General features: G+C 42.7%; 1 pseudogene; it reads right to left on the bottom strand.

Moving 5' to 3' along the window:
• The window catches only part of LOC122975236, a 59,108-nt pseudogene extending 55,166 nt beyond the window's left edge, over nt 1-3,942 (bottom strand).
• Between the last annotated feature and the right edge of the window lie 9,509 nt (nt 3,943-13,451).

Raw genomic sequence — 13,451 nt, 5'->3', positions numbered from 1 at the left:
AGTATTATTGCAATCTGCATATGTGCTTTGCGAGAACAAAAAGTTGACAGGCCTAGCAACAGTAACTGAGGGGGGTGGGGCTTAGCTAACGGTCAGTTAGAAGATTAACACAATCAAATTTAACATCATAGTTTTGAGCATCACCTCAACTTGTGCGCTTCCCTCCCAGAGTAAAGAAAATACAGCAGAGTAGGAGCCATTGAGATGATCCAGCACTTGTCCAGCCACACCTGCACCAAGTGCCCGGTTGTGCAGACGGGCGAGTAAGACATCTCCCCCAGACTTCTTGAGATGGCCCTTGAAGTCATACGTTTTGATCAGAACTTCCAGCTGATCCCCTACATGCCACTGTCGTCCATCCTTCTCTGGGAGAATAGTGAAGATGCTGTGGGCAGGATCGGTGGTCTGCTCCAGGGAAAGAGGATCTGGCAAGGATGGAGTTTCAGGCCAAGCAATGGAGTCTAATAGGAGGCGTTCCTCCAGAGCATCTTCAGGGGACTGTGGCTGGAAGTTGTGGGGGAGGTGTTGCAGGTGAGGTCTTGGAGCAGGGAAGGTGGTGATCGCTTTATGCTGAAAGTGGCAGGGGGGCAAGAGAGTGATGTGACAAAGATATATATATATAAAAATTATAATGTAAGAAAAATGAACTAAATGAAACAAAAGGAAGACTTTTCCTGCCCCACATCAGAAAATCAATGACTATTTGTAGGGGTTGATGAGAGAAGCTGATCAAAGACTGAAAAAAGAAAAAACTAAAGGGAGGAAAACTACAGTCAGAATATCCTTACATTCTATTTCAGTAACAACTGTAGCAATAATTTAAATGTTACTGTTCATATTGCTGTCAACAGTTACACAGGTTGATGAATTTAAGGTGCGCTATTTATCAGAGAGCATTTTTTCTCACTTTACCATGTTCTGTCTTAATTAATTTTCAAATGAGGACAATGTTACAATTCGATTATGATGTCAATATTTAACAACTTAAGTGTTCATACTAGTTATTCTGGTGGAAAACTAATGTAGTTTTGATTTTCCTCTTCATATAAATCTCAAAAGTGAAGGTACAAATATAATGTTAAATTGGTCTAATACTGGTACAATACTCTTTCTATGCATTGGGTTTTCATTGTGGAATTATTTGTTTCCACTCCAGAATGTTTCAAAACAAAACAAACATTTCTGCACTGAACCCATGAAAAGACCAAACCCAACAATGAATTGATCCTACTAACAAGTATTGTCTGTGTAGCAAAGGCCTGATATATGTGGATTGTTCCTCTGTGCCATAGTGCTCCGTTGTTGCCCAAAAATGATTAAAAACACATCAGTGAGCCTCACTGTTGCACTGGGTGACATGTTCTTTTATTACCATTAACATGGTCATTGTAGTTCATTTTGAGTCAATCCCGCATACACTGTTCCACTGCCATAAATACTCAGTATGGAGCAAATGCATATTTAGCTGTGGTTGAAAATAGTCCCCAACAAATTTACTATTTTCAACTGATTGACTTATGTTGGCTAAAAATTACAGTAGCCAACTGTTTCAAGAAAGTACTTGGATTTAAAAAAAGATGAAAATAGAGCTTTAGAGAAAGTTCAGTCAGGAAGACTATCTTGCATTTTCAGGTCTGTAGCTTTATTCCTCAAACAATCTTTCATTCCCATCCCCCACACATGCTCACTCAATTTCCTGGCTGTCATTGCCGGGCTGTCAATGGAGAAGTCAGCTGTTCACATCAGCTGGTCACATCTACCCAATAACATGGTGACACACCTTCATTGTTAGCCTATCATTTTGCAACTGTCTTTTTATGTTTTCTCCCTCTCTGCCTTTAATGCTTTCATGCTGCTCTATATGCGCCCCATTGCTGCCCAGTTTTCACAGATTCATCAGTTCTTCACTTCATCAACCTCATCAGCCTTATCAGTCTCAGCAGCAGTCATCAGCCACCACTACCAGTGTCTGGACTCCATGGGGGGATTTATCTTGCTGTTGCTCAGGACTGATGTCCCTCAATTACAAATCTCCCTGTAAAGTCTAAGCGCCAAAGACTTAATCATCAATATCATCTGTATAATAAACAATTAGGGGTCTGCTACACCTGCTAGTGGGTTCAGAAGGGTGTTATCATCCATTGGTAATATGAAGGTCACCTTTGAGTTACAGATGGCATCTAGCGGTTGTAGTAATTATGACCTGGGGAAGAGACATAGTTCAGATTACATTAACATAAGATGACTCAATAAGATGACTTTTCCCTTGTTCGGAGGAGGCAGGTTAGGTGGATAGCTAGATGGTTAGCAGGCGATCTTCAAGTTGCAAGCAAGAGACAACAGCTCTAGTAGGTGTAGCAGGCCCCTTCTAACCCATATTTATGAGGCTGATAGCCACTGATAACACCCATTCAATTGAGTGATAACATCCGAAATGGGTGCGCAGGGCAGCTACATCCGCCAACAGACCAATGTCATCAGCACCTGAGTGGCTCAAAAATATGTCATTATATGCAAGCGATGAGAGAGATTGGCATTTAAAAGTCACAGCATCACCTTTAGCTCAACATGACTACCTTCCCTAAGGGAAAAAAGCTGTACATATTTTTGACCTGTATTTAAAGATTTACAAGTATGTCTTCAGTAGTAACTAATGGGCTTCGGACTGAGAGCCATAGACAGGGTAAGGAATGTATTGAGAGATGGACTAACACATTGTTGGTTTTGGTGTTTTTAAGGGATTTATTGACGCTAAGAAAAATATAGATGAAAATAATTAAATGAAATATACAGTACTGTGCAAAAGTTTTAGGCACTAAAAGTAAAGTGAGAATGCTTACAAAGATATTGCTATGAATTGTTTTAATTTATCAATTAACTTCTTACAAAGTTGAGTAAACAGCAGAAACCTAAATGAAATCAATATTCGCTGTGAGCAGCTTTGCCTTTAAAACAGCAGCAGTTTCCCTCGGTACACTTTAACACAGTTTTTCATGGTATCTTGCAGGTAGGTTGTTGTAACCATCCTGGAGAAAGAATGTTCTTCTGTGGATTTATCATTTAGGCCATCTCAGGTGCTTTTTCATGTAATCCCAGATTGACTCCATGATGTTGAAATCAGGGCTCTGTGAGGGCCATACCATACCATCTGTTGCAGGACTCATCATTCTTCTTGTTGTTGCTGAAAATAGTTCTTTATGACTCTAGCTGTATGCTTGGGGTCATTATCATGTCATGGATAAATTTTGGACCGATCAGACACCTCCTTGATGGTATTGCATAATGGATAAGAATCTTAACATCTAGGGTGCCTAAAACTTTTGCATGGTACTGTATATGAAATTGTAAATATTTGAATTAGAATATGTTGTTATATGCAAGCTTCGATAGAGAGGGGCATTTAAGAGTGACAGTATTAGCCTTAGCTCACACGACTCCATACACCCTCCAAACAGGTAAAAAAGCTGTACATATTTTTGACCTGTTTTTAAAGATTTACAGGTACATCTTCAGTAGGAACTAATGGGCTTGGGGCTGAGATCCACAGACATGGTAGGGAATGTATTGAGAGATGGACTAAGACATTGTTGGTTTTGGTCTTTTGAAGGGATTTATTGTCAATAAGAAAAATTGCAGTTTGGCATTGCTTTTCCTCAAATTGCATTTCTTTACAAATACTGATGAAGAACATTACTGTCAGCTAAAGCCACATTACATATGAAAACAATATCCTGAAATCTGACTATTTCAAACAGGGTCCACCCATCAAGCAGTCCCACTCAAAACCAAATTCTCACCTCCAGGATGTTAAAAAGAAAAAAGATGAAGACAAACACAGCCAGGAAAAGAAAGATGGCAGCAAACTTCGGACAGCAAAAGCTGACCACTGTTTCTCTACAAACTCTGGCCTTCATGATTGATGATCAGTCTTCATCTGTGGCTATAAAATGACACAAACAGTATTAATTGACACCTTGTTTAGCTGTATTTATGTTAGTGATTACTTGCAAAAACTTAACCTGAACAGTGAAATGATCTCTATGCAAATAATATGATATATTATACAAAACTTACTAAACTATACATATAACTATACATATATACTATATATACTAAACTTAATCCAGTCATCCAGGACATTCCTCTGATTGATTGACCATCAACCAAGGCCATAACCAAAGTCAGCAGCGTCACTCCCCTTGCAGATTAACATGAGGATTCATCCCCAGGTGGCCCAGTCATTTACCCATTGCAACATAATGTAAAAACATAAAGTAAATACTACTGCAGTCTTTTCTGCACTCTGGTACCATCTCTGTGAGTTAGTTGCCATATATGTCTATTTATTAAAAACAGGCATTAATACCTCTAAAAAGGGAGGAGGAGGAGGAGAGGACAGGCAGGTGTGAAAAGGGATTCAAAAAAACAAACCAAAACCAATAATTCAAATAAAAACACAATGCTAACAAACCATACTACTATCAACAGTGACAGGACCCCTAGTACACAGACCACATCTGTGAATAACTGCTATGAATCATAGCAAAACAATACTAAAATTAAAGCTGCAAGCAGTGTTGGTCAGGACCTCACACTCTGGCCCGTTGGGATCAGATCATTTTGCTTTCTAAAAATGAGGGATATTTCTTACAAGTGTGGTGTGCTTTTATTTTGAAAGTTTGATTGACAGGATGAGAATTTTTAGGCCCATTCACTTGAATTTCAATTAGTAAATTGAAAACTCTTGATGAGTTTGTGTGTAAAACAAACAACAAATTAATTTCCTTATTTTCATCAAGTCTATTTTTAGAAAAGGAAACACTTTTTACCCACATGACCTGGTCAAAGTTTGATTGACAAGTGTACTGTCAGATGTGAAGAGACAATAAGTAACTGCAGCTGGACACAGAAAAATACTCATATATTTGAATGGAGAGTGTGAGCGAACCGCTAGGTGCTCGGGCCCTAATAAAGGAAAAACTGCAGTACAGAACTACAAATTTTAGTTTTGATTTTATTTTTCTGCAGCACTTTATCACTAAACCCACACCTTTTTGAACATTTACTGCTTCCACATAGTTTTAGATACAAACTTCATTTGGACTTTAAATGAGTCACGAGACTTTGACTTACAAATCTTGAATTTACATGTTTTTTCTATCTTTTATTGTTTTTGAGATATTAGAGTATGAGTTTTAAAGTCTTTTCCTGCTCCTCCTGTGATTTTATAATGAGTGTGTATTGCGGAATGTTTCACAGCACCGAGGGAGTGACCTCACCAGGAGCAGTTGGAGAGGAGGATTTTAAATTACGCTTCTTGTGAAATCTCCTCATAAATCCTTTTACTTTGGCCAAATCTCACATTAAAAATCATATTTTCAAGTAGGAAATTTCGTTGAGAATCCATTAATACAGGTTTGAAAGTGGTCAGACTTAAAGTTTAGATGTCTGAAGCCTCTGTTTGACACAAAGTTCATGCCCATAGATTGCCTCCCCATTGGTTTATATTGTAAGGTGTGATGTAGCACTACAACTTTCAGGGCTTATAAAATCCAAACAGTTTGAGATATTACAAAGTTTTTGACAACTGTTTTTCAGCATAGTGTCATAAGTCACCTATTTCAGTTTGAAGCCGATACCATTAATGCCCTCGGAGGAGATAACATTTGTTTGGGGCCAAAATTGGGGCAAAGTCTTATTTTGAAAGGCTAATGGCGGACTTCCTGTTGGAAGTCTTTCTTCCAGAGACGTGGAGTAAGACAAGACTGTAACCTCAGCCCCACACTATTTATAGAGAAACAACACCAGCTTCACAATTGGAAACAACCCTGTCGAACAAACAAATTATTACACATATTTAGAACTAAAAACTTACAGAGGAAATTTGAACTTGGTTGTGAATGAAGTAAAAGACAAAGCAAAAAGGGCTTTCTATGCCATCAAGAGCTCAATAAACACTAAACTACCAATTAGAACTTGGCTGAAAATATTCAAATCAATCATTGAACCCATTGCATTATATGGCAGCGAGGTGTGGGCTACACAAATTCAACAAGACTGGACAAAATGGGACAAACACGCAATTGAAATCCTACAGTTCTGTAAAAGTATCCTCCGGGTGCAGAGAAGAGCTCCCAATTTTGCCTGCAGAGCTGAATTAGACCAATATCCTCCACTATTAAACATTCAAAAACAAGCCCTAAATTTCTGGAATCATATTAAAACAAGTGACCCACTCTCCCTTTGATACAAAGCCCTATGCTGCCAAGAGTTGGACCCAGGAAGGAGTCCCCTCTGCCTACTTGTCCTGAGCGAACCATCAACCACTCAGGTCTTTACACCAGGACCGCCTTAGCTTCAAACAAAATTATGATGAAAGAAAAAGAAAAATACGGAGATTACTGGACAGAACTAACAAGATCCCAGAACAAAATGGAAACATACATAACCCTAAAAAGTGAGTACACTGTGGCAACCAACCTGACCACAGTGTCTGATAGAAAACTGAGAAGAACACTGACTAAGTACAGACTGAGTGAACACAACCTGGCAGTGGAAGACGACCAGCACAGACAGACCTGGCTGCCCAGAGAGGAGAGGTGTTCTTACTGACCAGGGAACAGTAGAGACAGAGCTGCACTTCTTAATTCACTGCAACCAATACCAAAGTATTAGAGACCAATATTTTGCAAAAATAATAAAAATATTCCTAGAGTTCCTCTATCTAACTGACTTGGAGAGACTCCAGTCCTGCTGGGAGAGAGGGAGGACTACTGTAGACTGGCAGCAAGATATGCAGCAGCCTGCCATGAGCTCCACAGCTCTTTCAGACCCCTGACTCATATGGCTAATAATTAATGTTTATTCATTAATAATTCATTTGTTGTATGTTTATATCTTATGTTACTCTTACCTACCTTCCATAGCCCATTTTGTTCTCCATGCCCTCTTGTATTTTTATTGTTTATTGTTTTTTATTTTGTTTACTGTTTATTTATTTCTTTGATTGCTATGATTGTATAGTTTGTGTAAATATGCTTTAGCAATATTGTATTGTATGCAGCCATGCCAATGAAGCCAGTTGAATTAAATTGAGAGAGAGAGAGAGAGAGAGAGAGAGAGAGAGTAGTTGACAGTTACACGTTTAGTTTGGTAGCAAGTGCATTTAGTGCGGCTAAATGACTTAGCAGTAAGATGGACGGTGGAAAAAAGAGGAAGCATGGAGCAGGAAGGGACAGAGAAAAAAAACCAAAGGTAAATAAACGTACTAGCTAGCTAAGGTAGCTACTGATTCCAATGCGTCATCATCGTCCCTTGTCAATGTTAAAGCAGCCAAAAAACTGAACAATCAATAATAAAAGTGGAAGTTCTCTTTCTAATTACCTCAATAAATGTGGTCAATATTGTAACGTCCCTCGATAAGCAGACTTTAGCTGGTTTCCGCTGCAACTTGATTGCGCACAATAACACAGGCTACTGTGGGCCGTAGCCAATGCTATAATAACAAAAAGAGCTGCCGTAAAATCTACACTAGCCTCTCACTTAGCCTCTCGTACCTAACTGCAGAGCGCCCAAAACAGGAAGAAGAAGGCACAAACCCCCCTAACACCCAGCCAATTACAGGTGTGCTATCTCCTGTTGCTCACTGTTACAGGTAGCTCACATGATGGACAGGCTTCACATCATCTAAGCTGACAACAATATGTTTACTGACCCCCCCCCCCCCCATTAGATGCACAAAGTCTCTTAGATGCACCAGTGGCCTGCACAGGGCACAGGGCAAAGGAGCAAAGGTCCAGTAGTGGGGGGGTCAGGTGTGACAAATGAGCCACTGGACAGGGCATGTGGGGATGTCAGAGCAGTGTCCAAAGTTCCTTGTGTCCCACACTCTGACTCGGTGGAGTGGCTGTACCCGATAGGGGGTCAACCTATCTCAATGCAGGGCAACTCTCCTTCCCCTTGGCAGCAGCTGGACCCTATACACAACCTCACCCAGTCTCTCCAGGACCCTGCAAGGTCCCACCCATTCACTGTCCAGCTTTGGGCACCTGCCTTTTTTCCTCTGTGGGCTGTGCACCCAGACCAACCCCCTTGAAATGCCGTCCTCTGGCCCGCATGTCGCAGTTCCTCTTTTGTTTTGCCCCTGCACTTTGTTGCTGGTCTCTGGCAAATTCATGAGCAGACTCCAAGTGGTCCTGGAGCTTCCTGGCATAGTCGTGCTCAGGAGGGTCCCCCTGGATGTTGGGTGATTTACTCACCATCATCTCAGCCGGAGTCCGGATCTCCCTGCCAAACATGAGAAGGGCGGGGGAGCAAGAGGTGGAGTCCTGTGCAGTGGACTGGTACGCCATTAGCACAAGGGCACATGTGTATCCCAGTCCCATTGGTGTTTAGCTGTCACAATGGCCTGCTGCTGTGCCAGCATGCGGTTAAATCTCTCAACCAGCCCATTGCTCTGAGGGTGGAGGGGTGTGGTGCGGCGCTTGTGGGAGCCCGGTTTTTCACACCTGGCTGCAAACACATGGGACTCAAAGTTCCTGCCCTGGTCAGTGTGAATGACTTGGGACACGGAAATAGTCCATGGCAGTGAGGATGTCGCGGTTACCTCCCTCTGAGTGGGGAAATGGACCGAAGACATCAATTCCCACTCTCTCCATCAGGCACCCCACTGGAAACTGCTGGAGTGGGGTATGAGATCTGTCTGTGGGCCCCTTATGAGCCATGCAGCTAACGCAATAGCGGCAATAGTCCTCTATGTCTGGTTTGTGCTGACCCCAGTAAAACCCCTGACGGAGGCGGAGGAGCATTTTGCCGACCCCGAAGTGACCAGATTCTGGGGCTCCATGTACTGCCTGGAGCACCACCTCCCTCAGGGCCCTTGGCACCACCACCTGCCAATGTGCCTCTCCTGTAGCTGGTTCTTTCCACCCCTTCTGCAGCACCCTATCGCACAGGCACAAGGCTTCAAACATTGACCAGAGTCCTTTTGTGGCTTGAGAGCACATTCTGACCTCCTCTCATGAGGGTTGGGACTACATTGCCACCCACCTGAGTACTGGCCTGATTTCGATGTTCTCCTCCCATTTGCGCCTCCACTCTGCTGCATCCACAGCTGTTATCTCTTGTAATAGGGTGACAGCCCCAGAAGGCTCTTCAGATCCTGCACAGAGCTGGGGGTGGGCCAGTCCTTTACGGCGTACACCTTGTTGTCCATGGTGCTAACACTGCTGCCTCTGAGCCTGTAGCCCAGGAATGTGACCCCCTGCCTCAAAAAGCAGCATTTCTGGGGGTGCAGTTTCAGTTCTGCTGCCGCCACCCTCTCCAGCACCCGGTGCAGTGGGCAGCCATGTCAGTTGTCTTGGCTGCTGGCACAGCAATGGTGTGGGCCGTGGTGCAGCCCAGCTGGGACTCATCTGGACAACGTGTCCCTCTGGAAAAGTGAGTGTTCCTCTCCTGGTGTTATTGACACAGTCCAATGCCCCATGAACATCCAGTCCCAGTTTACAGTCCTCCAGACTTGCGACCCACACCAGACAATGAATTGTCTTTTTTCCTACCCCCAGAGTCACCAAAGCCTCTCCCACCGTGGGGGCCTGCTCTCCAGTAACTGTCTGAAGTCTCACTATGGTGGGGGAAAACCATTTCACCAGGGTTGCTGAAGAGCCTGTGTCCACCAGCGCAGAGCAGCACGTCCCCCCAATAGTCACTGGGGTGTACCAGCAGTCCCCTATCCAGGTTTGGCTTAGTATCACAAGTCACTCCAGCTGGCCATCCACATCCTCTGCTGGTTGCGCTGCTGCTGTGCTGCATACCCGCCTGTGCAGGGTTGGGTGCCACCCCGGGGATCCGCATTGTCCCAATTATGTGATCCTCATCCCTTTTCCCTGTCTTGCGGGGACACTGGGGCACTGCCGGACCAGGTGGCCAGGCTGTCCACATCCCCAGCAGATCCTTGAGCACAGCCTGGCCTGCCGCTCCTACCAAAGTGAGGCAGCACACACAAGTTGCGTTAGTTCCTAGTTCCACCCAGGCAGGTGCTGCTGCATCCAGCAACACAGGCCCCAGGGACCAGCACACAGCATCTCTCTCTCCAACGCTAACTCCAAAGCCTCCTGGGGAGACCTGGGATGGGCGTCTGGACGTCTGGATACGCAGGTCGGTCGGTAGCAGTGCCTGGAGGAAATGGTCCCGTGCTAATGCACTCTGGATGGCAGGGGGCATGTGAGCATAGGTGCGGTGAACCAGCCCCTCAATGTCATTGGTGAGATCCCTCAGTGGCTCATCCGGTCATCGCGTTTGGCTGCACAGCTCTGACCTGAGCAGGCTAGCTGCTGAGCATTGTCCAAACTGCCTCTTTAGCACCCCCACTAAAGCATCATAGTCACTCCTATCACTTGGGCTTAGTAGCAGGAGGCTTGACAGAGCATCACCAGTAAGGCACATTGCTAGCTGGAAGGCTTTCACTTCAGTGGACCACAGGCGGCACGTTCGTTGTCAAAGCGGTTAGAGCAGCCAAAACCGGCCTTGGCAGCCATTTTGACAGTCATCTCTTTAACCTGCTCTCTGTGCTCCACTGCTCTCCAAGCCTCAGCAGCGCCGTAACAATCTCATCGTCAGCTCCCTCCTCCTGCTTCATTTTTGAACAATCTCTCGGCGGCATATTTCGCACCGCAGAGCAGGCACAGTGGTCCTCCGTTATCTCATTGGTGGAAACTCGCTTAGCTGGTTTCTGCTGCAATTTTATTGCACACAATAACATAGGCTACTGTGGACCGTAGCCAATGCCAAAATAACAAAAAGAGCTGCACACTAGGGAGCTAAACACTAACATGAAGACAGTCCTTTACAATATTATTTGAAAATTAATTCGTTTTGGTGAAAATTTCATCATCATTCATCATTTCACTTCAGTCAGTGGGTTCATACTTTTAGCTCATAATTTAAAATTATTAGGACAACTGTAAGGGACTTATTGTGTCAAAGTATGTGCCTTAACTTTTGTAGACAGCTGAAGGACATCTGTGCAATGAATCTTGTTAGAGACACCTGGTAGTAGAATTGACTGTGTCAAATTTGTTAGGAGGTCCTCAAGAGTTTAGCAGTGTTCATTGGTTAGGCTATGTGCTTTATTATTTTACGATTTCTTACTTTATTACTTTATTACTTTATTACCCTCTCTCTGTCAACTTCCTACTAGGACATACTGTATTGAAGCTGAGAACGGCTGTGTGCCCTTCTTCATGCTGGCATGTAAGAGTAAGGAGAGAAAGATTCATCACTTTGTGTTTTTAATTCTTCAGAGAACTTCAATCCTTTAGAAATTCTCCTATACAACACAACATCTTCTGTCACACTATTCAGGCTACTGTAATTGGTTGTATCTTAAAGATCTATGTTATTTAGGTGTAATGGCAATTTTCATTTTTCGATGTCCTTTCTTTTCCTGTTTTTCCAGTTTGCCATTAATACACAGGTAGGTTAGGTTAGGAGTGATCTTACGCAGATTCAAAAACAGATTTTCCAGTCCGCTGGCTGCCGTTTAGTTTGTTGTTTTATTGAAGTCTTTGTACATGTCATGAACATACCGGGTTTCTGTCCTGCCAGCTGTAGTGTGCGTCTGTTCCCGATCTGATAAGAACTGTATGTGCTCCACCTGCCTGTGCCTCCCGTTTCCTGTCACCTATGCCCCTAGATATACAACCCTGTGCATCTCATGACTGCCACCCAGTGTCCAAAATAATACTGCAAGTTATAACTAAACAAATGACATGCCAACAATCAATATAAATGGCTCCTACATTAATGTTTGTGTTGGTTAAAGGGCTATTTTAAACTTTGATGGGTAGCATATATCAATAAACTGAGTAGGGTATTGTGCTCTTTATATCAATAAACTGAGTAGGGTATTGTGCTCTTACTTTGTTCTTTGAATAGGTGGAGAGAGTTGTTAACTGTATTATATTGGTACATTAAAAGATATGCAGTGCTGTACTATTGCTTTTTTCCTTTTTGAAGGTGAAGAGAGTAGCACTGCTGCCACAGTAGTAGTAGTGTCATCTCCCTCCTTAATGATATGTACCTTTGGTTTTATTTGAGGTTCAAATAAAAGCGTTACAACTGTCCCTGGTCTCCCTTACTTGTATTTCTTCCTCCTGGAGGTTCACTCATTCCACGAATGCAGTCAGCAAAGCAACACATCATAATAACCACCATCTCTACTGTTATCAGATCATTTTAACAACCGCTGACATAAATATGATGAAAACTGTTGGTTACATCACCTTTAGATGCTGAAAATAAGCTGAATCAAGCTGTCGAGTGAAGATGAAATTAGTCAGCAGCTTCAACCAGGAAATCAACCAGAAGAGGAGCAAACATGTAACTCACAGTATGACGTTGTTAAGGTCTGCCGGTTCATAAACAGTCTCAACTCTCTGTATTCACCTTTAACCTGAAGTGTTCTTTATAGACATCTGATAACAGAAAAATGGCTCTGAACTTTAGAATGCAGTATTCTGAAAGAAAGTCATATATTAACAGACAGTATAAATACAGTAACACTTGGCCTGGGAGGTGTAACAATGAGAGACTTAAAAGACAGTTTTATGATATGCCTTAAGGCTGGGTAATATGACCAAAATCTCATATCCTGATATAGGTCATTTCATATCCTGATAACGGTACGTATCCCGATATAGCACATTTAATTCAATAAATAAATAGTTGGTCCGTGCATCCCAACCCCCCTGGCCCCTGTTGTCTGTTCATCCTTTGTGCGGTTAAATTAAATTACTCTTCTTGGCTTTTTACTCCAGAAGCTTTTATTGCTCTTACAGTAACTTAATGAGTGTAGTTGTCGTCAGCTTGAGTACTTCACCTGGTTTACTGTCATTACTGTGTGTGCAGCTCACACATGGAGGGTTCAGCCCCACCTGCGGTGAACCATAGAGAGCAAAGGAGAGTAGCACAACCATAAATGACAGCAAAACGCAGCAGAGATTCTCTCACACAGCTGAAATTAAACAAGTGCACATAAATTTGGTAAAAGAACATAAATAAAGACAGTCTCTACTATATTTTGCTATCATTTACAGTCACTGTCTTGCTGTTTCTCTCTTCAATGCTCTTTCTCAGCATGGGCGGGGCTGCGCCCTCCTTGTGTGTGTGTGTGTGTGTGTGTGTAGCACAGCAGACCAGAGACAGAGCGGTGGAGAGTTGACAACTAAACTTGTTAGATCACTGTAAGTGCAATAAAAGCTTTGCGAGTAAAAAGCCAAGAAGAGTAATTCATTAACGTATTCCGTGCAAAAGATGGACAGACTTCAATTGACGATTGCATAGTTGATTTGATCAGACTTCAGACTTCAAGTTGTACTTTTGTTGTACCATAGAATTTTGTTTTATTGTTTATTTTATTTCACTTTTTATATACAGTAAAGCATAATAAAATT

Source organism: Thunnus albacares, chromosome 23 (assembly GCF_914725855.1).
Source record: "Thunnus albacares chromosome 23, fThuAlb1.1, whole genome shotgun sequence".
In the NCBI taxonomy this organism is placed as follows: domain Eukaryota; kingdom Metazoa; phylum Chordata; class Actinopteri; order Scombriformes; family Scombridae; genus Thunnus; species Thunnus albacares.
Note: the sequence above shows the minus strand (reverse complement) of the source record. Positions and strands in the feature narration are given on the sequence as shown.